The sequence below is a fragment of the Hyperolius riggenbachi genome, chromosome 1, assembly GCF_040937935.1.
Source record: "Hyperolius riggenbachi isolate aHypRig1 chromosome 1, aHypRig1.pri, whole genome shotgun sequence".
NCBI classification, from domain to species: domain Eukaryota; kingdom Metazoa; phylum Chordata; class Amphibia; order Anura; family Hyperoliidae; genus Hyperolius; species Hyperolius riggenbachi.
Genome location: NC_090646.1, coordinates 610,731,110 through 610,758,497, shown reverse-complemented (window position 1 = coordinate 610,758,497; position 27,388 = coordinate 610,731,110). Strand labels below are relative to the sequence as shown.

General features: G+C 43.8%; 1 long non-coding RNA gene across 2 annotated transcripts; it reads left to right on the top strand.

The window, feature by feature from the left end:
• Positions 1-1,566: 1,566 nt before the first annotated feature.
• On the top strand, positions 1,567-15,283 carry LOC137559162 (uncharacterized). Of its 2 annotated transcripts, none has more exons than XR_011029765.1 (2): positions 1,567-1,616; positions 14,398-15,283. It is a non-coding gene; the product is annotated as an uncharacterized lncRNA (long non-coding RNA). The 2 variants fall into 2 exon arrangements; XR_011029767.1 differs by lacking the exon at positions 1,567-1,616 and adding an exon at positions 12,242-12,355.
• The last annotated feature ends 12,105 nt before the right edge of the window (positions 15,284-27,388 follow it).

Sequence of the window (27,388 nt, the reverse complement as noted above, 5' to 3'; positions counted from 1 at the left end):
TGAAGGGCGCTATTGTTAAATAACGTTACTGTGCGCCATTTTTATTCCCCCCCCCCCCCTCTGTGAACCATTATTATGCAGTGCTAACGATAAATAGCGATAAGCGTATCTTTTTAATGCGGCATCATTTTTATGCATCGGCGCTGTGCTCCATTATTCTCTGATCCGCACACACAGAGCCTGCAGGGGGCGTGGAGGGGGCGTGCATAACTTGTCCCTATCACAGCACAGGCAGTGCATTCCTCTCTGGGTCGACAAAGCTTGACCTAGAAAAGAAGATTAGATGTATTACAAAGACAGTGCAACTAGAAAAGGCTGCAGTAATCCAGAGACCACATTAGAACAGGTATAGGAACCTACAGGATAGAAGAAATAAGGCTGAACATTTTGTTACAGAGTCTCTTTAAATATGACTTATATTCTATCAATATCCTATCCAACTGATTAGTAATAAGGATCACTACACCTTTCATTAGCTTCCTTTGTTTATATAATGAAGCTGAGTGTTGTTGGAGAGTGCTGTCATTTTTCATAAGTAAACTATACATGTATTAGGCGGGAGCATAGCTACTTGTACTGCCCATATCGCCACAATGGATATGCCAGCTGAAGCAACAGGGGATCCAATCTAGTCTCCCCATCTCATGGTGTCATCACGTAAATATGTTATTTACACATTTGCAAACTCGTCAGGGGATCTTTATGGATAGATAGAGAGTCAGTTAGTTGGAATTTGTTGTAGCAAGTATAAAAGGTTTTATTGTTTTGGGGTTTTCTTGTTTTGTTTTTAAAGCAAAAATCAACAACACAAATTAAGACTTCTATGAGGCAATAATCAAAAAAATAAAATGTTGTACAATAAATAGGCCAGTGCAAAATTCTAACGAAAGAATAATACTATTCAGTATTGTAATTCAGTACCATACAGTAGACATACTGGACCATAAAACGTAAAGCCCACTCAGTCTCCATTGTCTATTTCGCCACATTGGTTTCTAACACCATCTACATAGCTAAAATTCCCAAATGAAACCTGAGGACTGGACTGTCACCCTTTAGAGCATTAGAGTATATAAGATATAGAGGAGAAGAGTTTATGTGCAGTAAAGAAAATTGAGAAGCCAGGGGGTAGAGGTAAAGGAGAAGGCATTGGCCTCAATTCACTAAGCTTATCTCCTGTCTTTAATAACTCTTCTAGAGTTGTTACCATGGTGATAAGCAGTGGCGTTCCTTCCATTGGGCGCAAGGGGGCGGGGCGCACCGGGTGATTGACAGGGAGGGGGGTGTCACAAAGCAGGGTTGCTAACCGTCCATCTAGATTAATCACCTGAAATTAATCATGTCTGTATTGTTTTAAAGTCGCTTTGTGAGCATTACACAGTTCCCACTATTATTATTATTATCTGATTCATTAGTATTATTGTTTAGCAAGCCTGAAAAGTTACGTCCGAGATATCAGGCTGCTGCCGCCGCCTCCTCCTCCCTCCCTCCAATCAGAAGCTTTCTTTTCGGCTGTCAGATCTCTCTAGCCAATAGAAGGGAGAGAGACAGCCAAGCAAACCCGCCCCCATAGCCCCGAAGTCCTGGTCTCTACTCTCGATCAGCATGGAGAGAAGGTAACTCTCTATCACTCAAGTGTACTGGTGTATTATTGTCCTCATACCTGCAATCCGCTTCTTATCCCTGCCAGTTACACAGCCTGTCAGTATAATTCAGCACAAGGAAGCTGATCACTGTGTGCATGCAGTGGCACTTCAGCTACAGGAGTCCTCCGTGCTCTGGACTGTTATCTTCTCTGCTTGGCAGCATTCCTTAGAAGCTTTGATGGGGTTACAGGAGGGATGGGAGCAGGGAAGCCTTTCTATAGGCAGAACATGGGGGTTGTTTATGTTGATAAGAGGTGTAGGGTGATTCACAGATAAAGCCAGACCGAGCTTTGTAAAGATAAAATCACCTTCACATGGAATCTTGCTCTGAAAGGGAAATTTGCATTGTTTTGTTTTATAAATGATTTGTTGTGAGCTGTTCTGATGATCAGGCAGGCAGCTTTCCCCCTGTATTTGCTATGGAAGCTGGTGTCTATAGATTGTGAGCTAGTCTGAGAACAGTTAAAGTGTACCAGAGCTGACTAATAAGTTTTATACATACCTGGGGCTTCCTCTAGCTCCATCTGCATGGATTGCTCCCACTCCGCTGTCCTCAGCCATCTCCTGCTTCGGTACCAGGTCCCGTCACTTCTGCCAGTCGTGGTCTGTCTGACACAAGAGAAGTGCGCTCTTTACGCAGCCACTGGAGAGATACGTAGAGAGCGCACTTCTCTTGCACAGACTGGCCACAACAGGTTGAAGTTACGGGACCCGGTACCAGAGAAGGCTGAGGACGGCGGCGTGGGAGCGATCCGTGTGGATGGGGCTAGAGGAAGCCCCAGGTATGTATAAAACTTACTGTCATTCAGCTCTGGTTTCCTTAAAGTGTTGCAGAAGATGTCAGTGATATATAATACATAATAATAATATGGTAGGACATTAGGCTATGGTAGGATTAGATTGTGAGCTCCTCTGAGGCCAGTCAGTGACATGACTATGTACTCTGTAAAGTGCTGCAGGTGATGTCAGGGCTATATAAATACATAATATGGTAGGCCATACAACTATGGTAGGATTAGATTGTGAGCTCCTCTAAGGACAGTCAGTGACATGACTATGCACTCTGTAATGTGCAGCAGGAGATGCCAGTGCTATATAAATACATAATAGTAATATGGTAGGACATCACATTAGACTATAACTATGGTAGGGATTAGAGTGTGAGCTCCTCTGAGGACAGTCAGTGACATGACTATGTACTCTGTAATGTGCTGCAGGAGATGTCAGTGCTATATAAATGCATAATAATAATATGGTAGGACATAACACTATGACTATGGTAAGATTAGAGTGTGAGCTCCTCTGCGGACAGTCAGTGACATGACTATGTACTCTGTAATGTGCTGCAGAAGATGTCAGTGCTATATAAATACATAATAATAATATGGTAGGACATTGCACTATGACTATGGTAGGATTAGAGTGTGAGCTCCTCTAAGGACAGTCAGTGACATGACTATGCACTCTGTAAAATGCTGCAGAAGATGTCTGCTATATAAATGCATAATTATAATATGGTAGGACATTACATTACACTCTGACTATGACAGGGATTAGACTATGAGCTCCTCTGAGGACAGTGACATGACTATGTACTCGGTATAGTGCTGCAGAAGTTATCAGTGCTATATACATAATAATAATACAGCAGACATTGCATTATGACTGTGGTAGGGTGGGATTCGATTGTGAGCTTCCCTGAGGACAGTGAATAACCTGACTATGTAAAGTGCTGTGGAAGATCATCTCAATGCTATATAAATACTAAAAAAAAAAAAAAAAAATGTGCAGAGCTTAGCCCCACCCACAACTCTACTTAAAAGTACGCTTCTGACTCAGCCCCCGCTCCATCCAAAATGTTGCGCTTTTTTGGGGCCTTTTGTCCTTCAAAAATAGAAATAAGGTTGGCAACCCTGTCGCAAGGACCTCCCACAGAGGCCATGAGCAGGAGGAAAGCAGCACACAAAGGAGGAACAGTGGAGGGGGGTGCCACATACCCCCCTCACTTGGGTCCCCTCCTTCCACGGTCTCCCCCTCCAGATATGAGACGGGCATGCAGGAAATACTTCAACTGACTCCTGTGTTCCAAGCGCTGGAGCGCTGCATCACCATCACGTGCCACAGGTCTCCACCTTCACTGTTGCTCGCTGTGCTGATGCATATCTGGAGGGGGGAGAGTGTGTAAGGAGGAAACCCAGGTGGGGGGGTCTGGCATAACCCACCTTGGCGCGCTTAGTATGCCGCTCTCTCTCCTTTCCTTTTTTTTTGGGGGGGGGGGGGGTGTCTTTTAATACCCAGCACCGGGTGTCAAATACCCTAGGTACGCCACTGGTGATAAGGCATGTAGTATTCAGGAAACATTTTACCTCAGGCAAGCCTAAAGTTAACTCTTCTGTCTTTAAATTAACTCTCCAATCCTTAAAATAACTCCAGAGTTAAAGACAGGCTGTTAATTAACTGCGTGTGAAAATAACTACACAGGAGGTAAATTAACTACAGAGGAGGTAAATTAACTACAGAGGAGGTAAATTAACTTCAGGAGAGGTAACTTAAGGAATGAAGAGGTAAGATAACTCTCTCACGTGTGGAGGTAAGTTTTCTCTTGCTTTATTATCTCTAGCATGATCTTAGTGAATTGAGGCCAATGGCCTCAATTCACTAAAATCATGCTGGAGATAATAAGGCAAGAGATAACTTGCCACCACACAGTAAGAGAGTTATCTTATCTCTTCATTCCTTAAGTTACCTCCTCTGTAGTTAAGTTACCTCCTCTGTAGTTAAGTTTCCTCCTCTGTAGTTTAGTTTCCTCCTCTGTAGTTATTTTCACACGCAGTTAATTAACAGCCTGTCTTTAACTTTAGAATTCTGGAGTTATTTTAAGGATCGAAGAGTTAACTTAAAGACAGAAGAGTTAACTTTAGGTTTGCCTGAGGTAAAATTTTTCCTGAATACTTCATGCCTCATCACCATGGTGATAACTCTAAAAACGTTATTAAAGACAGGAGATAAGCTTAGTGAATTGAGGCCAATGCCTTGGAATAAGAGAAGAGAGGTCAGGGTGGAGGACACTGTCTAAAACCCCGTACACACAATCAATGTCAACCAACTAGGATCAGGACCTCCTCCACTCCTTGAGGGAAAATTGCAGGGCCTAGGCTGAGCAGACGCGTCACTCACTTGCACTTGAGCGCTGTGTTCTGCTCTATGCAGGGGAATGGAACAGCACAGAGTGATGTCATGCAGTGGGCAGGGTAAGTATGGTGAACAATGCTCTTGGCCGTCCCTCGGCTAAAGTGATCCGTCAGGGCAAATTGCTGACCGAGAGGTCGGGGATTACTGTACACATGCTGCAATCTTGGCAGAGTTGGTCATAATTGGCTGCTTCAGCTGAGTTTCGTCTAGTGTGCGTAAGGAGCTTAAAGACCGAGGAACATCTAATTTACCACTTACCATTATAGGGTGACCTCGTATGTGCCGTTGAAGAGTGACCTCGTTTTCTGAAATTCTTCAAATCAATCATGCTTGATCATTGCATTCATTTTGTAAAAAAAAACAGAGCTCAACATAACCTTTGCCCCACTTACTCTGTGTTTTTTGGGCCAGTTTTCCATTACCTAGCTATAGTTCGTTTTGCAGCAGTAGATAATTGAGCAATTTCTTTTGTTTTTTTGGCACGTAAGTGTTTCCATGGAGTCCTCTCTCGCTTATCTAAAATGGTGTATATTAGTTAGTAGACTGTGGTGAAAAAAACTCCACCTTTATACACTCCCAATATATTTGCCAAACTGTATCACCTCCCCTGATCTTTGAGTTTAAGCAAATCTGAATATTTTGTCTATTTTAAAGATAGCGGTAACTTTTTAGTGTCAGGTGCCTGCCTAGTGTCTCTCAGCTTTTCAAACTGTTTCACACACTTGAATTAAGTGTGTTATAGAGCTTATCTACTTTTGCAATCTGCTTCTAGTGAAATCCTTGTGGATTGTCTACCCCAAAGAAAATTCTGTGTAATCCAAGAAATGGGTCAGGGGCCTTATGAAAACTAGTGCTAAATTATAGGTGTAGGGATTTGATGCATTTTTAACTTGAACTGTAGAAATGTTTGATGTGAATACAAGTTGGTCTGAAAAAGCTGAAGGCTCCGTCTGTGCTATGGGCATAACATTCTTAGAGGATTCTAAAATCTGTATTTGCTATAAACTATGATTCATGGTCTTCTGTTTTGATGCCATCTATGTATGCTGTTCTGACTCGTCATTTGGCTTTATCCCAACTATCTTTTCAGTAGAATTGCACACCAGTGAAATTTAGTGGCTCTTTGGGTTTGTTCTGCACCATCTTTGGTTTGTCTTAGAATAGTAACTACCTGTTAAGCATTCTTGTGCCATAGCTCTTGAATTCCTGAGATTGGCTTCTGGCCCAAGCACTATTTTAATAGTGTTTACTCAACCAGTGTGTGCAAAGAGGTGGTGTGGGTGTCTAGGTTTTTCAGTTCCACACATCCCAAAAACATGCTGATAGGTTAAATAGTTTCACACAACCTGGTTGGGATGGTGAGTTTCACTGAGGGACAGTGATATGATTTGTGAGCACAGACACATAGAGAAATATATGGAGTACAGACCAAATCTTGGTTTATATTAACATCAGTTGGCAGAGAATGTCTGCTGCATTCGACACTCTGCATTAAGGGGGGAAGGAGACAATTGGCTGTGAGCCCAGTGGGGCTAGGAATACTCACATTGTCAGTGTGGACATTCCAGGGAATGCCAGTGGTGGTGGAACTGTCAAAGGAACCAATGTGAACTTGGGATTGCTGGTGGGTAAGTAAATGTCTCCTCGGTATAACCAAGTTAACCATTTTACCTGTTCACTCAGTTAACAATGATGGGCTGGGTTATACTTGAAGTTACAATGCAAGAGGTAGGGCTCACGGTAAATACAGGCTCCAAATAACCTTAGTTATTAAAACTAGTAAAATGAAATAAAAATAAAGGATGAAACGATTGGTCAAATGTCCATGTACTCATAAAGCCCTAAAAAGTCCACATTAATTAAAACTTTGGAGGCTTCTTCATCTAAGTACTCATGGTCTGCTGCTCTTCCTGACACGATTGGACACAAATGGACCTCCACCAACACCCTTTGTGTGCCACTCACCGCTGTAACAGACCAACCAATGGTCTATATACGCCTTGGGACTGTTCCCGTGTCGTCCCCCACCTCTCAGGCAGAACCACCTCGTCACAATTCCTAGTCCAGATATCTCTTCTTAAGCAGCAGACTTCATATCATATACCTCAATGAGAGAGACTCCACATAGCGTAATACTGCTAAAACAATTTATTTGTAAAAAGCAATTGCACTTACATATCCCATAAATGAATCTGCGCATAGAGTGATTTAGTCACGGGCTCTCCCCCGTATTGGTGGCCAGGCTGGCAGGCTCCACTGCGTGCGTCCTGCTGTCCCTCCGCCACGCACACGGTGAACGCTGGAACGCCGTCTATGCCCGTCCTCGCCGCTGCTCACCCTTCCGTCGGCTAGATCCGCTTCCGCATCAGGCTCCGCCCTATCGATTTCGTCACTCCGTGACTCATCAGGGGCATGTATACTTGAAGTTGTTTATATCCGAGTATATACAACACACGGCTCACTATCCCAGGGCAATCTAACGTTCTACACTCTATAGCAAATTTAGTACAAGTAAAGGTGGTCACTGTGGGGACACCACGGTCACCTATATGACAAAGAGAGACCAGGAGAAAAATTGTGCAGTATTGTAGGGTATTGGATGTTGGTTTTAAGTCCAAGACCATTGATATTCCCAAAGGTGGGTTGCTGTCCCTACAACCACCGTATATCACCTACGGGAAAATGTCCATCCCTGCTTGGTACTCCAGGTCCTGCTGGAACTGGATGGTCGCAATCCTGGTTGGTCCTTCTTGGTTGTAGATAATACCACATCCAGAAAGGGAACACCTCCAAAGGATATGTGATATGCAGTACTGGGAAGTGGAGGCACCCAAAATACGTAGTATAATAAAGCAAAAAAGAAAAGGAGAGGGGGGAGGAGCTGTAAAACTACCTCCCTCCCCCCCATCTTTTTTTGGTTTCATTATACTACGTATTTTGCAGTACTAAAGCAAATGTAGGGCAAGGTCACTTACCAGTATGACCTTTGAGATGAGTTAGAAAGCCAGAATTCCTGGAAACAAATGTGAGGAGGAAAAAAAGTTCTATGAAGATAGTGTGCTTGGCGACGATCCAACCCCAAAACCCAGATCTGCAAAGCAAGATTGCTAACCACCTAACCAACGTGCTGGTTTCTTACTTTTTCTGACGCCTCACTTTGTCTCTCTCTGAGATATTTTCACCACGTTCCCCTCAAGAGCTCTTCTGTTCTTGCTTGTTTGGATTCTTTGGCGTCTATGTCCGAGAAGCCTAAATTGCGACACTCCACACACTCATTTTTATGAAATGTTTCCAGGATACGCCATTCATGGGTTTCACCAAAGAAAAATAAATCAACTTACCTAAAACAAAATCTGTTGGTTTGAACGTATATTGAGTTATAAAGCGTTAATTGATAGTGACAGTTGTATTCTAACGAAGAAACACTGACACTAATGAAGTGAGACACCTGGTTTTAATCCCAGGGTCAGATTAGATTGGAAGCCCCCTCCGCACTATCTTGGAACAACACACATTCATAATGCATGTGCGGCAGAGAGATGTTTTTATAGCATTCCGTTGATGTTATAAAGGGAAGCTCTTGTGGAACATTACTGTCACTGTTCACTGAAGCGTGAAGCCATCCCGAAAGATCTAACGATTTTCAGTAGTCTTCTGTTCCCTCTGCGCACTTCATCATTTGTCTGAGTTTCTGCATACTTATTAAAGCAGACCTATCACTAGGCAAACATCAAGTACAAAGAGTTCTATACATTGTACAGCACACTGGGTGCTCTACATTTAAAATAAAACATTAAAAAAGGGCTTTGGACACCATAAATAAAATAATTCGCAAATGAAGCGTAGCATGGGAATAGCTTGCAGCATGAATGATCCTGCATGGGGAATACTGGCCACTCCTATCTTTCAATGCTCCATATTCCATGAAAAGAAAGAATAAACTTTTTTCGGTGATAGGCGTATTTGTCTCAGTTATGGTGGCAGCAACAGAGCATCATCATCCACAAGGCAACCTAGGCAGGTGCCTGGGGCACAGGAGGTGTTAAGGGAACCAGATGCCACCTACTGTGACCCACCACCCACCTCAGCTTACTAGAAAGGCCATCATGGAGAGCCAAAGCCATTACCTTACCTTGGGCCCCCTTTCCTCTTAATCATTCAGCAATGGCTTGAAGGAAGCATACATTTAAAATTAGCGCGGCCAAATTTTGGCGCAGGGTGAAACTGAAGGATGGCTCACCCTGCCCCTGCTGAAAGTTCAGGGTGGTGTTAATGCTATTCGCCCTTTCGAGTTGTAGCAACTCTTGTGGGACATGTAATTCAGGCATCGGCTACTGCTCTGGCGGCCTAATTACCTCGTTTTTTTCTCGTTGAGCTCCAGTAATCACCGGTGCCCAAATTAGTCACTGAGCACCAATATAGCCGTAATTCACATTACAGCCTATGGTGGCACCCAAATCGTCGGCACAACTCTGCACCAAAATTAGCTGTCTTGTGAAGGCAGAACAGGTGTGTGGCTACCTGTATAGCTAATGTCTGGCCATATTGAAAATTTTGACTAGTTTGAGATGGTGTATTCACATGTAGAGGACTTATTCATCACTCTGTACAGAGAATACTAGTTGAAAATATAATCATCAGGTCTCTCCAATGGACAAATGCTACTGTAGGACAGGAAAACTATTTCTGAACAGATAGATGTTGAAAAGTTGATGTCTGTGTCTTGACTACTCCACTATATTAAATCCAATAAAGATAATCCCAGCTCTGCAACCCAGGTAGTCAACCAGTTGACACCCCTATCCACCTAAGGGTAACTTCAGGCAAACAGAAAAAAGACTGGGTTTCCACCTGGATTTATGGCCCACTGGCCAGTTTATTGTCAATACCACAGACAAAAGCACTAACTAGTGCTTTTGTCTGTGGTATTGACAGTAAATTGGCCAGTCGGCCATAAATCCAGGTGGAGAACCAGTCTTTTTTCTGTTTACTCCTCTATATTACTCATTATTTGAAGATCCTGAGACTGCTCCTGCTCCTGAAAGTTGCTTGAGGTGGTCTAGGGCAGAAAATCATATTTCATATCTCTTTCTGCTTTAATGAGAGGGGTGGAATGAGATCAGATGGCAAAATCTGCCCATTTCTCATTACAATCTCCATACCCAGCAGAGAGAGAGAGAGAGAGAGAGAGAGAGTTAAATGCATGGACACAAAGGCTGTCATTCAATGCTGATGCATTTCCTCATGGATGCTTCTATGAGCTCATTTGGACCTGACCATTACTTTGGACTATTAACCACAGAACTTTCTATCTTTTGGTTGGACTTACAATTCCCAAAGAACGTGGTAATTTTATAGACTGTTAAGAAGTTATCCAGTTATCATTTTCACTTATTATTCCAATTGATTTACTAGGTCAATCTGTTCAGTGCTACATACATTGTCATTTTTACGTAATTTTCAATGCATTTAATTTATTATAAAATAAAAGATTAAAAATAGTTTCTGTAACGATTGGTGTCAGCACACAGAGAGTATCTGATCACTGGTGATCTGCAGTATCACCAGTGATACAGATGTACGCCTGATTATTAGTGATCTGCAGAATCACCAATAATACAAGTATTGCTAACCTTCGGACACCTATAGCGTGTTTTAGTGTTTGGTGCAACAGTAACTCAGTGCTTTTAATGAGGCCCCACTAGAGGGGCTGGTGAGGTCTAAACAGTACACAAAGGGTGTACTAACGTACAACCTCCAGCCAGCTGGAGGAACAATACTGAAGAGGTTGAATCTCCCGAGGAGCTGGTGATTCAGACTCCACTGCAGCCTACAAGACACAGATACTTAAAACGACAGTTCCTTACTGAGCAGGTAATTAGGGCTAAACTATGGCCTAGCAGAGCTGCTAACCAGCAGAGCTGGCGTAGTTAACACTTCACCAGTGGCGAGCGCCCACTGGCGAGTAGAATGGTCAGACAGGCAAGGTTCGGCAACAGAGAGGTAAGTATCAGTATAGAATCGTGAGACAAGTGAGTAAACGGTAATCAGGCAGAGGTTCAGCAACAGGAAGGTACGTATCGGTACAGAATTGTGAGACAAAAGAGTAAACGGTAATCAGGCAGGGGTTCAGCAAAGGGTAGGCAGATAGGCGAAAGTACAGGATCAGAAGGCAGAATCAGAGTCAGAGAAAATAGCTAATAGTCATACACAGGAGATCAATACAGTAGTAATATCCTAGTCTGGGTGTGAAATCCGTGGCAGCAACACCCGGGAACTAGTCTACAATGAACAATAACAAATCAGCAATATCCTAGACTAGGTGTGAAATCCTTAGTATCAACACCAGGGCACTAGCCTAAGGTATGCGCGCTAACACGCAAGTATTCATGACAACAGACAAAGTAGCAATGCAGCCCGGAGGCTTATGAAGCAGAGGAGACCCCACTGGCACGCCCTCCTCTCATCAGCCAATCCTGGGCGCCGTGGGTCTCCTCTGACGTCAGCCGACCAGCAGGTCAGCTGACGGGCTTCCTCCCCGCATAAAGGTCCCGTCTGTGTGCGCGCCCGCACGCTATGGCAGCCCCCTGCACAGGAGAGCGTTCCGTCCTCGGCGTCCTGGACGCCGAACGGACGGGTGGCCGCATGGAGGCAGCTGCGGCGGCGGTGCTGTTCGCCGCAGCTGCCTCGTTTCTTACAGTTTCTCTAAGTTCTTGTTCTGAAGTACCTCTGCAAAGAATCCTGCCTTTTAGAGAGAATGTTACCAATACCATAACTTTTTTATTAATATACAGTATATTGTTATATCTAGAGAGGTTGTTGAAATAACCCTTTTTCTTATAGGACTAGCTAGAGTTAGAATTGTGTATTTGCACGCTATTGGGAATTGGTGGCAGCTTACCTGATCTCTATACGAGATCACCTTTTCTGACAAGCATATTCTCTAGCTTAGGCCATGCACCCACTAAATAACCTAATCAGGCACTGCCTGTACATATACTGTATACTTCCCCACCTCTTGTTTCCACCCCATTCCTTTAGATTGTAAGCTCGCAAGGGCAGGGCTCTCCCCCTTTTGTGTCATGGAATGTTATTCATTTAATTGCTTGCACTCTGTTAGACATTTATACATTTTAGTCATCATGTTAAATCAAATTGTAATCAGCAGTGCTGTATCTTGTATCAGTGTTCATATTTGATGTATATAATTATCTGTATCATTATGTATCCCTTGTTTGTTTTCTTACATTGTACAGTGCCACGGAATATGTTGGCGCTTTATAAATAAATAATAATAATAATAATAGCAGATTGTATCAATTGTACATACAATCAGTACTGAATTTTTTCAGAATTCTCTTTAGTGTCTGAGAGCTGCAAACTGTGACAATTAGGAAACAGGAATTGGAGGGTGACATCACACCGAATCGGGAGATATTTTCTGTTATTCATCCTGGGGTTTTAGTTTACGGTTGATTGTTGAGTTCCATATACTCAGTACCCAGCCCACTCATCTGGTAAGTACTATTATTATCCATATCCCCAGATTGATGCCTCTCAGATCTTCTCTCTGTTATGTGCTTTTTTTCCTATGCTAAGGTTTTTTTACAGCTTTGCTCCCATCTGTACCTCTTGCAGGCTCTGGATCAAAGACTGAATGTAACTGTAAGCATAGCAGACAGTTCAGCTGCTTTGGGACCCGTTACACTGGGGCCTGGAACTGTCTGGTGAAGATGCTTAGAGAGACAGCAACAACATTTGACAATGTGTTATGATAAAAATAATTCATGTATGGCTTGGCACCCTTTATACAGTTGCTAAGCAAGTATACTGTTCTCTAGCATTTGTTTAAGATTTAGAACTACAAGTTAAAGGAAATCTGAGACTAATCAAAGTGTTGCATTTAAACTTACCTGTGGCTTCCTACTGCCCAATAGACCATTGGCTCCCTCGCTGTCCTCACAGATCGGTCCTGTACTCCGCTAGCAAGCCAGGTCTCTCTCAGCCACCCGCATCCCGATCCCGGAGACATCGGGCTGCACATGCACAGTACAGCACAATGGTGGGCAACTAAAGGAAGAGGACGGCCAGCAGAGGACTGGAGCGACTGGGTGGATGGTGAGGGAGCCTGCGGTCCACAAGTGGCTGGAGGAAGCCCCAGGTAAGTATGAATGCAGCACTTTGATTAGTCTCAGGTACACGTTAAAGAAGAATGTATTTGTAAAGTTTCAATAACACACAAATAAGAAGCAACAGCTATAATGTCTGACTGTTCATTTTTTTCTTTTGTCTTTTAGTCCTGCTGCTAAGTTGGACCTCCCTAGAATCCCACAGTCTTATTTTGTGTTTAAATCTAAAGCCCAATGACACTGCCTTTTAATGTTCTACAGTTGTCATCTTGAACTACTGACCTTTTTATCTATTCCCTACACTCTTTCTCTGTCAATCAAAAGTTTGATGGCCTGTTATTAACGCTGCGTAATATGTTGGTGCTTTATAAATACAATAAATAAATAAATTAGTTATCAGTGAAAGTTACACTATTGTTCAACTAGTTTCCACATACCACTCTGTAGTGCACACAACCTTCTTCTGTTCTCCTCTAGAATCACCTTCTCGTATTTACGTATTACGGATATAAGAGTTCTCACAAGCCTCACCCCTCCCCTGGAATCCCTTTCCTAAACATACCTATCACTCTCCGACCTTTGAAACACTTCGAAATGTTTAAGTGCTCCCTCAAAATTTACTTTTTCAGAAAAGCGTACATTCTAACTTACACCATTCCCCTTCAACCAAGTTGAGCTAAGTTGTGCTCATAACTAAACATAACCTAAAAACATATTGCCTCTACGTACACATAATAGATATCAACTCCAGTTTCCTTTCTGTTCCTTTAGATCAGGGGTCCCCAAACGTTTTGGATCGAGGGCCAGGTCAACATACTTAAGACTGCTGGGGGGCCGGAGTATACATAAAATGATGTATAAGTCTTTGTGGGCCAGACAGTAAAGCATACCCAGGTGACAAGCTGCAGTCCAAATGGACGCCTGATGTGAAATTTGATTGGAAACCAGCAAATTACTGCTTTCTGGTTTCCATGTGGATGGGTGGTGCCAGCACTGCTATTCTATATGCGGACAACCAATATTTAAAGATGTAGCTGACCACATCTATAAGTAAAACATTTTGTATGTGGAGGGCCAGTACAAAAGCCTCAGGGGGCCACATTGGGCCCGCGGGCCTTAGTTTGAGGACCACTGCTTTAGATTGTAAGCTCACAAGAGCATGGCTTTCTCAACCATATGTGTTGTGGAAGCTCCTATACGTTTTTTCATTTTGTTCATTATGTTACATAACTGTCACTGTAATTACTATGATGTCTATCAAATCATGTACCAATGTCTACATATGTATACCATTGTTAGTATTATTATGTACCTTGTGTTTTTCTTATTGCCATGGACTCATTTGGCACTTTCTACATGAATAATATTAACTCAAGTTACTCAATTTAAGAGTAAATTTATTTGCATAACTGAATTCTTTACCCTTACAGTAACAAAAAAGAAGAAAGTCCCGTTTGCAGTTTGCCACAAGCCATGTGGGGGATACAGCAACCATGTGGAAGAAGGTGCTCTGGTCAGATGAGACCAAAATGGAACTTTTTGGCCAAAATGCAAAACGCTATGTGTGGCATAAAACTAACACTGCACATCACTCTAAACACACCATCCCCATTGTCAAATATGGTGGTGGCAGCATCGTGCTTGGGGGTTGCAGGGACAGGGAAGCTGGTCAGAGTTGATGAGAAGATGGATGGAGCCAAATACAGGGCACACTCGGAAGAAAACCTCTTGGACACTGCAAAAGACTTGAGACTGGGGCGGAGGTTCACCTTCCAGCAGGACAATGACCCTAAACATAAAGCCAGGGCAACAATGGAATGGTTTAAAACAAAACATATCTATGTGTTAAAATGACAAAGTCAAAGTCCAGATGTAAATTCAATCGAGAATCTGTGACAAGATCTGAAAACTGCTGTTCACAAACGCTGTCCATCTAATCTGACCGAGCTGGAGCTGTTTTGCAAAGAAGAATGGGCAAGGATTTCAGTCTCTAGATGTGCAAAGCTGGTAGAGACAAACCCTAAAAGACTGGCAGCTGTAATTGCAGCAAAAGGTGGTTCTACAAAGTATTGACTCAGGGGGCCGAATAATTACGCACACCCCACTTTGAAATTATTTATTTGTAACAAATGTTTGGAATGATGTATGATTTTCGATCCACTTCTCACATGTACATCACTTTGTATTGGTCTGTCACGTGGAATTCCAATAAAATTGATGCATGTTTATGGCAGTAATGTGACAAAATGTGGAAAACTTCAAGGGGGCCGAATACTTTTGCAAACCACTGTATGTAAATAAATTTGTTCTGCTAAACTTTGTTGGCATATCTTGTGTCTGTTTGGAGGAGGTAAGTCCACCATTGCCTTCACAAATGCAGGGCCGGCCCGCTCATGAGGCGGGGTGAGACATTTGCCTCAGGCGGCACATCTGGGGGGGCAGCACCCGCCTGTCCGTGGATGGGGGGCCACCCGCCGAGCTGGAGGAGTAGCGGGCAGAAAGGGGGTATTGGGCCTCCTTCGCCTGGGTCCCCCGATATGCGCTCCCTTCCAGCTGTAAATAGTTAAGTACCAGTGTGTAGATTAAGAGGCAACGGGCGGGGATCACTCACCTCTTCTGCGTTCCAGCGAGCGCTCCACTGATGTCACTTCCTGCATCGCCGCCCACTGTATTGTAAGTGGACGGCGTTGCAGGAAGTGACATCAGTGGAGCGCACTTTGGAACGCGGAAAAGGTGAGTGATCCCCGCCCGTTGCCGCTTAATCTATACACTGATACTTCACTATTTACAGCTGGAGGGGTGCGCAGATCATGGGACCCAGGCGAGGAAGGGGGGTCCGACCCCCCTCCCCACCGCTAGGACCAATACCCCCTTCCTGCCCGCTACCCCTCCAGCTCAGTGGCCCCCCCCCCCACCCACGGGCGGGGGGCGGCGATTTTTGTAAAATTTTGCCTCAGGCGGCAAAAAGTCTAGGGCCGGTCCTGCACAAATGTTCAACTTTTTAGAAATGTTTACTCTTCTGCTGCCTCTGTATCCCTGTTACATTGTTCTAAGTCCACCCTTGGTGGACCGGTGTCATTCCCTTTTTCCTGATCTACAGAGAGCGACTTCTTAATCCTGAGTGGGGTCAGGTCTAATCTCCCCATCTGCTGTTACAGTGGTTGCCTTTGAAGTAACCCTGCTTTGTGAGTATATTTGTATTTACTCTACCAACTTCATCCCATATTACCAGTACATACTACACTATATTTGGATCTTGGTGTCCTTATCTTTGCCCCCAGGGGTTGTTTTTTTATTACCATGTCTCTTTAAAGATCATTCATGGAAAGCTTCAGGGTGAGAAATGCCTGGATGGATAATGGAGTGAGGCAAGTTGTTTGGTCGCATGCACGCTCCCGTCCCGTGCACGTGTAATTTGGGTGTTGGCAGTAGCCGGACTTCAAATGATGTGTCCTGCCAAGATTTTCATCAGCAGCAGGATCAGCCATCATTCGACTCACCCTGTGTCCAACTCACCTGCAGCTTTTCCATGCGTATGGTAATGAGGGGATGCTCCATTCTCTGCTACTAATAAAAGTTATTGAAATGTAGGGGAGCAGACTGTATTTGTCAACCTACCCTCTAAGCTGCAGGTGGCAAAAAGGCTCCTCCTCCTATTCATATCGCACAGCTTGCAGTGGCACATGGACAGGCGCTGTTTTATTGTCCACACTCACTTGCCCTTTTATTTCCTTGTGAGTCTAAAATATTGATGGCCAGTACAATACTGTTATGATATGGTTTATTCCAGATGTAAGCACAGGCAATTTTATATTCTCATGTGACTAGAAATAAATCATATTATACAGTTGTTCAGAATCCTCACAGGACTAATGTAGTAGGTTTATGTGATCCATATGTTATAATAAAAATAATCCCTCATGCTATAGCTACAACAGTAATATTATAAAGCAGGAAAAAGTTTCCACTAAAAGTGGACCTCCGGTGTAACTAAAACCCGGACAAACTGCACAGGCAGCAGAAGTTATAACAGAATAGCAGGAAAAATGTCTAAAAACTAACCCTTTTTGCCATAAAATCCAGGTTTTGTTTGTTAGCCATGCCCCGGCTTCTGAAAAACTGCCATGGCATTTTTCTTCCTTTGCAAAGACTGGTAAGAAATGGTGTCATCCATGGGGTGGGGTGGAGGGGGGGGGGCTCATAGATTTGCCTGAGGGTACCCTTCTTCTGCCTGTGCCACTGAGCCGGCTGATCACAGAGATGAGAGATGAGGAGAGGCGTAGTGCAGTCCTAGCCACAGTATACTGCATTCCAGAGCTGCCACAATGCTTCACTACTGATTAATGAAGTAGTCAGCTATTGCTGCATTGGGTGAAAAAAAAAGATGGGGATTAGTCATGGTAAGTACCATTCTGGCACTTTTTTTAAGCTTAGAATTTACTGGTCCACTTTAATATAAAAACTGCTGCATAGTAAATTGGCCTTAGAAAGCCTTTGGCCTGCTCCAACAAAACTCACAAAGTAGGCCTAACTTGGACTCACCACCTCCAGTCTGGAACACTTGTTCTTACTCCTACTGCAATTAGATCTTCTAAGTATGAACAAAATCATGTAATCAGCACAATCTAAAATCATTTTTTTATTTCATTCACTTTAAAGGGATACTGTAGGGGGGTCGGGGGAAAATGAGCTGAACTTACCCGGGGCTTCTAATGGTCCCCCGCAGACATCCTGTGTTGGCGCAGCCACTCACCGATGCTCCGGCCCCGCCTCTAGTTCACTTCTGGAATTTCTGACTTTAAAGTCAGAAAACCACTGCGCATGCACGCCCGTGTCCTCGCTCCCGCTGATGTCACCAGGAGTGTACTGCGCAGACACAGACCATACTGGGCCTGCGCTGTGCGCTCTTGATGACATCAGCGGGATCGAGGACACGGCAACGCAGGCGCAGTGGTTTTCAGACTTTAAAGTCTGAAATTCCAGAAGTGAACCGGAGGCGGGGCCGGAGCATCGGTGAGTGGCTGCGCCAACACAGGATGTCTGCGGGGGACCGTTAGAAGCCCCGGGTAAGTTCAACTCATTTTCCCCCGACCCCCCTACAGTATCCCTTTGAGCACATACCACGTCCGAGGCAGTATATCTACACCCTGCAGTACTTCTGTTCCAGCACAGGGTCATAGATAATTGTCCTTGCATTTCAATGGTCGGTGCACAACAATGCACACCCGCGATTTCCCACATCCCCCGTGGCAGAGTAGTAGACCGCTGATCAGTGAATGAGAAGACAGTTCCCAATCACTGATGGTCATTTTTCAGCTATTTTTCAGCTATCCGATTCGGATTCGATTCCGGATTTCTGTGGAAATCCGGATAGCTTTCTGCGGATATTTGGTCGCATACCCGGATATCCGCGATCCAAATACTGTAACTAAGGAGATGAAATCATTGAGCTTGGAGCCCTCAATCAGAGGGCTCCCAGCAGAAGCTCTAGCAACCAATCACAGAGGGGAACCCTGGCCAGCCCCACCTGACCTCATTGAGCCAATCAGCGGACTCCCAGCCTAAACCTTGCCACCCAATCACAGAAAGGAACACTGGCCAGGCCCCCCTCTATAATAAGGAGTGCTGCCATGATGAGAAATATCGTCCTTGCTTGTGAATGCTCACTGAGAGACATGCTCCAGTGCGGCTGGCCTAGCAAGTGCTGCATACAGTGATAAACCTAAAGCTGTTCAGTGATTAACCCCTTCACTTTCACTACACTATTGTTGTATTGTTAATTATCTTGATTTCATTGTGTGACAGTTAGAGTGTGTGCTGCAGGGCTGCTGCAGCTGCTATGTGTCTGTGTGTGTGCTGTGCACAGACCAGGCCAGCTGCTGCCTGCTGGCCAGCTATTAGCCTTAGTTAGCTACAGTATAGGTTAGGTTAGGGATTAGAGAATAGGATTACTGTGTTATTGTGTAGTTAGTACTGTAGTACTGCAGTCAGTGCTAGTAGTTGTTAGAGTCGTAGAACTACTGTGTTAGCTTACTACAGAACTGCTGTGCTTCTGAGCAGTGCCAGTGTGACAGTTAGTGCCTTCTCCTCTGCTGTCTGACTGTCACTCGGCACGTGTCACTTGGCACGTGGCCCTTGGCACGTGGCCCCCTTGGCACGTGGCACTTGCCACTTTGCACGTGGCACTTGGCACTTTGCACATGGCACTTTGCACGTGGTAGGTGGCACTTGGCACATGTCACGTGGCACGTTCAAAGTGCCACATGCAAAGTGCCACGTGGCACGTGCAAAGTGGCACGTGCCAAGTGCAAAGTGCCACGTGTCAAGTGCAAAATGCCACGTGCCAAGTGCCAAGGGCCACGTGCCATGTGCCACTGCCAAGTGCCACATCGGGCATGCTCCTGGCAGACGTTACACCTGCTGCTGCGGCATTGCACTGCTCCTGCTGCCTTTGCTGCTCCCACCGCCAGGGTGCCACAGGCCACTGCTGCTGTGATGATACCACCTATATTTAACCCAAAACACAATTGCAGCGTAATTTTTTTGAGGTATCTGGGCTGAAAACTGCCATGTCCCAGTTGTGCAATTGGACTTTGGACACAATGTAGGCTGCACGACCGCTGTCTGGAACCTAGTCCTGATGTTAATTGACAGCCTTTTTTTTTGGGGGGGGGGGGGGATTTTAAGTCCCCACATCATCAATTAAAGTTTCCCTTTAAATAATAATGATGCTACATGCCTCATTTACCCTAAAAAAAACTTTTTATAGCAATTTAAAGGCCACTTCCAGTTTTCCTATCCAGATATCCGAATCCGCATGGATAGCCCGGATACTGAGGTCGGATATCCGATTCGGATCAGAAAATTTTGAACTCGGATATCCGACCCGGATCGGATATCTGGCTTTTCAGATCCAATCTGGATTTTGAAAAGGGGTATCTGAGCAGCACTGCTCAGGACCATTGTTGACACTGAGAAGATTTCATCGATATAACATTTAACTTTTTAAATGATACATACACTCTTTCCTCCAAAGAAGTGACACTGTAACATTGTTTTGGTCAACTACTTTCTGTCATAGCTCTTTGGACCAAAAACAAAAATAATCTTTTCATTACAAATAGTGGTAGATGATGAGGTGGTTAAAGAAAAGCGTAGCGAAAAAAGTCCCCCGGTGAGTACTTACTTTAGGAGGGGAATGCCTTTAGATTCTAAAGAGGCTTCCCCAATCCTCTTCACCAGAGGGGATCCAGCGCTGGTACCCCTGAAGATTATCTTGTTGCTGATTGTTGGGAGTCTCACGCATGCACAGTAGTGGCTTTCCAATGGGCAGTAGAGCAGACCTGATCGGATTCGGCTATATACGCTGGAGCCCGATCGGAGAGATGCTAATTCGATTGGAAATCCACGCAGGCACGCCACTGGCATTGTTTATGTTTTGATTTTTCCAGTGCTGGATTGGGGTCACGGAGGAGGACGTGGGAAACCCCATTAGCAACCAGAGGTTTCCCCCTCTCAAGGTAAGTATCACAAAACCTTTGACACTCTGTTCTGCTACTGCTCTTTATACTAAACCTAAAATGACAATTTACAAATGTTATTAATTGTGTAATTGAAATACATTTACCAAATGTCAATTCTATTTCTGTAAAAATGTTTTAAAACATTCAAGTTGTACTCTAAATTAAAAAATATACCAAATATTAAAACAATTTTTTTTTATATAAATTGATGAAACATAGCAAAGAAATGAACAGCGCTACTTAAAAACAGATGAGTGCTTACCTGCAAAAAAGTGCACACCCCACTCATGGGATTCAAATACACAATGAGCATACACATGACCTGTCTACCACTTGGAGGATGTTAGTTTCACTAACAATTTGCAATTTGTTAGGTACTTGTCCCTCCCACTGTCGAAGAAGTCTTTCCTCCATGGGAGGGGACCTAACACTAACTAAATTCTACCTATGCATATGCATAGCCTGGGCGCGCTACCAGTAAAATTGAGAATTGTGCAAAAAAAGTGGGATCAGCGCATCACCAGGCCGCCTCTGAATGGCCTCAGCTCAGAGATGCGCTGAGCCCCCCCAGAAACTGCAAACGCACCTTGAACCCAAGGTGCGTTTCTGGGGGGGCTCAGCGCATCTCTGAGCTGAGGCCATTCAGAGGCGGCCTGGTGATGCGCTGATCCCACTTTTTTTGCGCAATTCTCAATTTTACTGGTAGCGCGCCCAGGCTATGCATATGCATAGGTAGAATTTAGTTAGTGTTAGGTCCCCTCCCATGGATTAAAGACTTCTTCGACAGTGGGAGGGACAAGTACCTAACAAATTGCAAATTGTTAGTGAAAATAACATCCTCCAAGTGGTAGACAGGTCATGTGTATGCTCATTGTGTATTTGAATCCCATGAGTGGGGTGTGCACTTTTTTGCAGGTAAGCACTCATCTGTTTTTAAGTAGCGCTGTTCATTTCTTTGCTATGTTTGATTGATTTATTTCTGGTCAGCTGCTCCCACTTAATAGTTTTCCTTTGGTGTATATGCAGAGCCTCTCTTTGGGTTCAAGGTGCGTTTGCAGTTTCTGGGGGGGCTCAGCGCATCTCTGAGCTGAGGCCATTCAGAGGCGGCTTGGTGATGCGCTGATCCCACTTTTTTTGCGCTATATAAATTGATGGCATTGCTAAATCTAAAAATATACCTACCCCTTTGCCAACTCCCAACCTTAGAACCTTCTTCTTTAATCACCTCTCAAGGTCTTTAAATTGGTCATGTAGACCCACCATCTGGCTGGACAAATCACCGCCCCCCTGGTTCCCGCTCAGTGGCATTTTGGGGGGCAGGAGGGGTCGCAGCATGAGGAGAGAGCATGGCTGCACATTGGTGAGGAGGGGGAACAGTACCCCCCCTCACCTCGAGGTCTCCCCTCCTGAAATTATCAGTGTCAGCGACAGGAACACATACCTCCATCAACCGCAGAGGTCCGATCTCTAAGTGCCTCACGCTACTTCCTGTTTGAACAGGAAGTAGCATCAGACACTTAGGGATCGGAACCTCTTGCGCGTGGAACGCATGGAGGTATGTGTTCCTGCCGCTGCCCGCTGCCACTGATTATTGCAGGAGGGGAGCACGCTGAGGAGAGAGGCTGAGGTGAGGAGGGGGGGACTGTCCCCCCTCTCTGCCGATGTGCGGCCATGCTCTCTCCTCATGCTGCAACCCCTCCTGGCCCCCAAAACAGCCCTGAGTGGGGGGTCCCCCGCAGGTACAGGGGCTTCGGGCCCTATTGTTATGTCCCTGGAGCCCACACCATGTCATTTTGTAACCCTCTCCATTTGCTGAGTGATAGTCCCCTCCAAATGGCAACAAAGCAAGTGTGGGAGGTTAGAAGCATGAGTGACAAACAGGAGGAGGCAAGACAATTTCAATGACATACATCAAAGGTCAGCGCAGGTTTAGAAAGTCATTGTATGTAGGGAATGATAAATTCTTCACCACAATATATCAAATGCTCAGAGGTAGGTATCCGCCAAACATCGAAACAAGAAAAAGCTTACCAGCTCCCAACAACCCACATTATAAGGTTGTAAAATGGCTCAGGTCACAGATAACGTCCAGGGAACATCAGACGTCGTGAAGATCCAGTGGACATCCGTATGGAGGTAAAGTTTCAGGAATTTATATAGGAAAACAAAAACGGCAATATCTAAGCGTAACCTGTTTATTTAGATAAAATTTCTTTAAAAGGCAATAGATATAAAAACAATAACCCACATACGGAGCCCAGAGACTGGGAACCCCGGAATATTAGCGCGCATGTAATGGTCAATCGTAGATCAATAGACAATGGTGCCGCCTGTTACCTTCCCAAACGGTTTCGCAGTCTTGCGTCATCAGGGGAGAAAAGACTGCGAAACCATTCGGGAAGGTAACAGGCGGCACCGTTGTCTATTGATCTACGATTGACCATTACATGCGCGCTAATCTTCCGGGGTTCCCAGTCTATGGGCCCCGTATGTGAGTTATTGTTTTTATATCTATTGGCTTTTAAAGAAATGTTATCTAAATAAACGGGTTACGCTTAGATATTGCCGGTTTTGTTTTCCTATATAAATTCCTGAAACTTTACCTCCATACGGATGTCCACTGGATCTTCACGACGTCTGATGTTCCCTGGACGTTATCTGTGACCTGAGCCATTTTACAACCTTATAATGTGGGTTGTTGGGAGCTGGTAAGCCTTTTCTTGTTTCGATGTTTGGCGGATACCTACCTCTGAGCATTTGATATATTGTGGTGAAGAATTTATCATTCCCTACATACAATGACTTTCTAAACCTGCGCTGACCTTTGATGTATGCCTGACTTCTGAACTTTTGGACATTGTTCTTCTCAGCGGCGGTTCCATTGTTCCTTGGCACCGATATATTTGCTATTATATATTAATTTCAATGACATGATGGCTCACTTTTAGAAGACAAGGGAAACCCCACCACCAGCCCCAGAATGAAGTCATCATTGGAGCTTCTAGTGTACAGGTGAGAAAATGTGAGGGTTTGATGCCAAGCCTAGCTGATAAGGCAAAGAGGCTTCAAAGTATGGATATGTATTCAATTCTGGTAGTGCTCAAAAGTCACGCATAAAGGCAGATGAATAAAGTTTACTGGTAAACTTATGGCCATGGAAATGTAGCAAACTATACTTCTCTGGGCCTAGTTTAGAGATACTTTCAGTTTGAGAAAAAATGCTGAGAAATGAAAGCCGGCAGATCTGACTGAGCCTGAGAGAAAAAGCCAGTCAGCACAGAGGACATAATAGTTTACAAAAGTCAGCTGTTCGTATAAGCCACTGGATTTCTGCAGGCACGTAACGGTCTGGTTAATCAAGCATTCCTGGATAGTACAATTATTCCGCCCTCTGAATATTTCTATTCCCAGCAAGGAAGCTCAGTTGTCCCCCGTTTATGTGGACATGTGCAGTGAAATTGCTTAGCACATCTATTAACATGCTGTTTCTTGTTAAACTCTCATTCAAATATTGATGGAATAATTTTTTTTTACTTGCATTCATTAAAATGTATATTGTATCATGAAATAAAAATGAATGAAATCTTTTCATGATCTAGAAAAAATAGATCCATGGAGTAACTGCTCTCCAGACCTTTGTTTGTACAGTAAGGTAAGGCTAATAACGGGATGTGGGTCGTTGGATAGTGTACTGGTTAAAGATACCACCTTTAGAGACCAGAATTCGAATCCTGGCTGCAGCCAGTTACCTACTCGGCAATAACAAAGGATGCAGGTGCTCTGGTATAGCCCCCTCTTCTATGTGTATCATCTATGTACTGTAGCCCCTCTCTTTCATTAAAAAGCTACCTTGGACATCAGTTTTCCTTTTTCATGTGTTGCTCCCCATTTTCAGCCTCCTCTTTCATATGTATGAACCCCTCTTTTATTTTCAGGTGCTCCCTTGGGCTGTAGCCACCCAAGGCCCGGGCCGTTGTGGCCTTTCCAAAAACCCAGCCCTGACGGTAGGTACCTGCCCACATACCAAAACAACATCGAAATGATAGCCTATTAAAATCAATAGGCTATTTCTGATTAGTGTACAGGAAGAAAAAATTGCTGCATTTTTTCGCACACCCCGTCTGAATCCCCATTGCTGTGCATTGGCAGGGCAGTTCTATTCAGATGCAGAATCACAGTGTCCATCTCGGTGGTGGACGCCACACTACAGTGGAAATAGGGCCTAAAGTATCTTCCACAGTAAAGTAACTTTGACAAATCTCCCTTCTTCCTCCCCGCCTGTTGCTCTCAAAATAACAAGTACTCTGGACCACTTAACGCAAATGAGATGATGTCAGAAATCTGTTGCCAATTTCTATTTGCCAGAGTCTGAATGTGCTTCATAGGTGTCACAATTGCTTCCATTGTCACCAAGTGGTTATTAGTTACTTTGCCAATGTCTGTATTTATGTGCTCCTCCCAGACTGGAATGTTGTATTGAGAAATAACAACAGGCAGTTAATGATATTGTGTAAAAATCAAACTGAAAAACATTGGCTTCAATCCATTCAGTGGCGTAGCAATAGGGGTTGCACAGGTCTTTACCACACCAGGGCCCTTGGGCCAGTGGGGCCCCGTAGGGCCCTCCCTCAACTGCAGTATTTGCTCCTTATTGGTTTTGGTTTTGGTGCACCATATCAATTGTTATGTAAAAAGCGCTTGGGCGGCCCCATGTGAAACTCGCATCGGGGCCCATAACTCCTTAGCTATGCCACTGAATCCATTAGGATGCTTTTGGTAAAAAATAAAGGGTCAGCAAAATAATGTATTCGGTGGCCATATGCAATTAACAAAGAGTTCTTAAATTAGGCGACAGGAGCGTCGCATAATTCAATTAAACTTAAACACCCCACGGCCCATATGCAATTCACTTTTTCTCCTAAGAGTTTTCCTAGGTGATATTTTTAAACTTGTCAATTAAATGCCTTGTAAGCCCTAGAAAGCAAGAAAATACTCAAAATAATTTTAGTAATACGTTTTCATCTAGTGTTCAATACTTTTTCAATTGAAAACTTCTGGAAAGTTATTTTAAATAGAAGATGAGAAAATATCTCCTAGGAGAAAACTCAGGAGAAAAAGTTAATTGCATATGGGCCCTGGGGCCAGATGCAATTAACTTTTTCACCTGAGTTTTCTCCTGGGAGATAATTTTTCATCTTCAATTTAAAATAATTTTCCAGTACTTTTAAACTAAAAAAAGTACCAAAAAGTAAATTAAAAAGTACTATCAAAATTATTTTAAGTATTTTCTTGCTTTCTGGTGGCTTAAAAGGCATGTTATTGACAAGTTTAAAAATACCACCTAGGAGAAAAGTCAGGAGAAAAAGTTAATTGCATATGAGCCCAGGTGCGGTAGAGAACTCGCTTAGGCAGAGCAGGGACAAGGTCCTCCAGCACCCAAGGCTGAGACACCAAAGTGCGCCCCTCCATCCCTCCCACCCCAGCTGTCACACACTGATTACTATTAGACTAAGAGGGCCACAGGGCCCACAACCTCCCCAACACCTTAAAATCTAGTTATCTGGCTTGCAGTCACTGCTATGTATCCCCTTTTCTTATTTATTTCTGCTTCATACACAATTAGGAATGACAGCTGAATGAATTGTGCGCCCCCTCCTACACTGCACCCTGAGGCTGGAGCCTCTCCAGCCTATGCCTCAGCCCGGCCCAGCGCTTAGGTGATACAGTCACCCAGTGAGTTTTGTCCCCAATTCAATTGTATTTTTCACTTGAGGTGATAAAAAGCTTGCCGGTTTTGAGCTCCTTATCACCTCAAATTGCATATGGCCCATCGTGTTTTAGACTTTTTTTTTGTCAAATTCACAAGATTTTCACACATGTGGTAATATTTTGGTAATTTACCCCCCAAAAAAACCCTGCAATCCTTAAAAATGCTGTTTTTGCAAAGCACATAGTCACCTACTGTATACTTGCTAGTCAGAGCTGCATAATGCAAATCATTTAATTGTGCCATGAGGAAATTTAGGCTCGGCTTTTCTTTCAATGTAAATTTAATGGTTACAAATATCATAGGTGTATCCTGTAAAATTGGGGTGTACCAATATAATTCTGGTTTAATGGTTGTGTATACCATAACAGTTATATAAGCCACACTAGTTTAACGATTTAAACACTAGGCATAAATGGGCGGAGGAAAGTGTTATAATTTTTAATAGTTATACACCATAACAGTTAGTATATACTGTTGGTACAATATTGGTAGACACAACGGTTTATTGGTTTCAATGGGTTAGTGTTAGGTATAGTTGGTAAGAGGTTAGTGTTCTGTGTTAGTAGGGTGTGGATTAGTGTTATTCATTTAGTGGCTTGCAAAAGTATTCGGCCCCCTTGAAGTTTTCCACATTTTGTCATATTACTGCCACAAACATGAATCAATTTTAATGGAATTCCACGTGAAAGACCAATACAAAGTAGTGTACACGTGAGAAGTGGAACTAAAATCATACGTGATTCCAAACATTTTTTACAAATAAATAACTGCAAAGTGGGGTGTGCGTAATTATTCAGCCCACTTTGTTCTGAGTGCAGCCAGTTGCCTATAGACATTGCCCGATGAGTGCTAATGACTAAATGGAGTGCACCTGTGTGTAATCTAATGTCAGTACAAATACAGCTGCTCTGTGACGGCCTCAGAGGTTGTCTAAGATAATATTGGGAGCAACAACAATATGAAGTCCAAAGAACACACCAGACAGGTCAGGGATAAAGTTATTGAGAAATTTAAAGCAGGCTTAGGCTACAAAAAGATTTCCAAAGCCTTGAACATCCCACGGAGCACTGTTCAAGCGATCATTCAGAAATGGAAGGAGTATGGCACAACTGTAAACCTACCAAGACA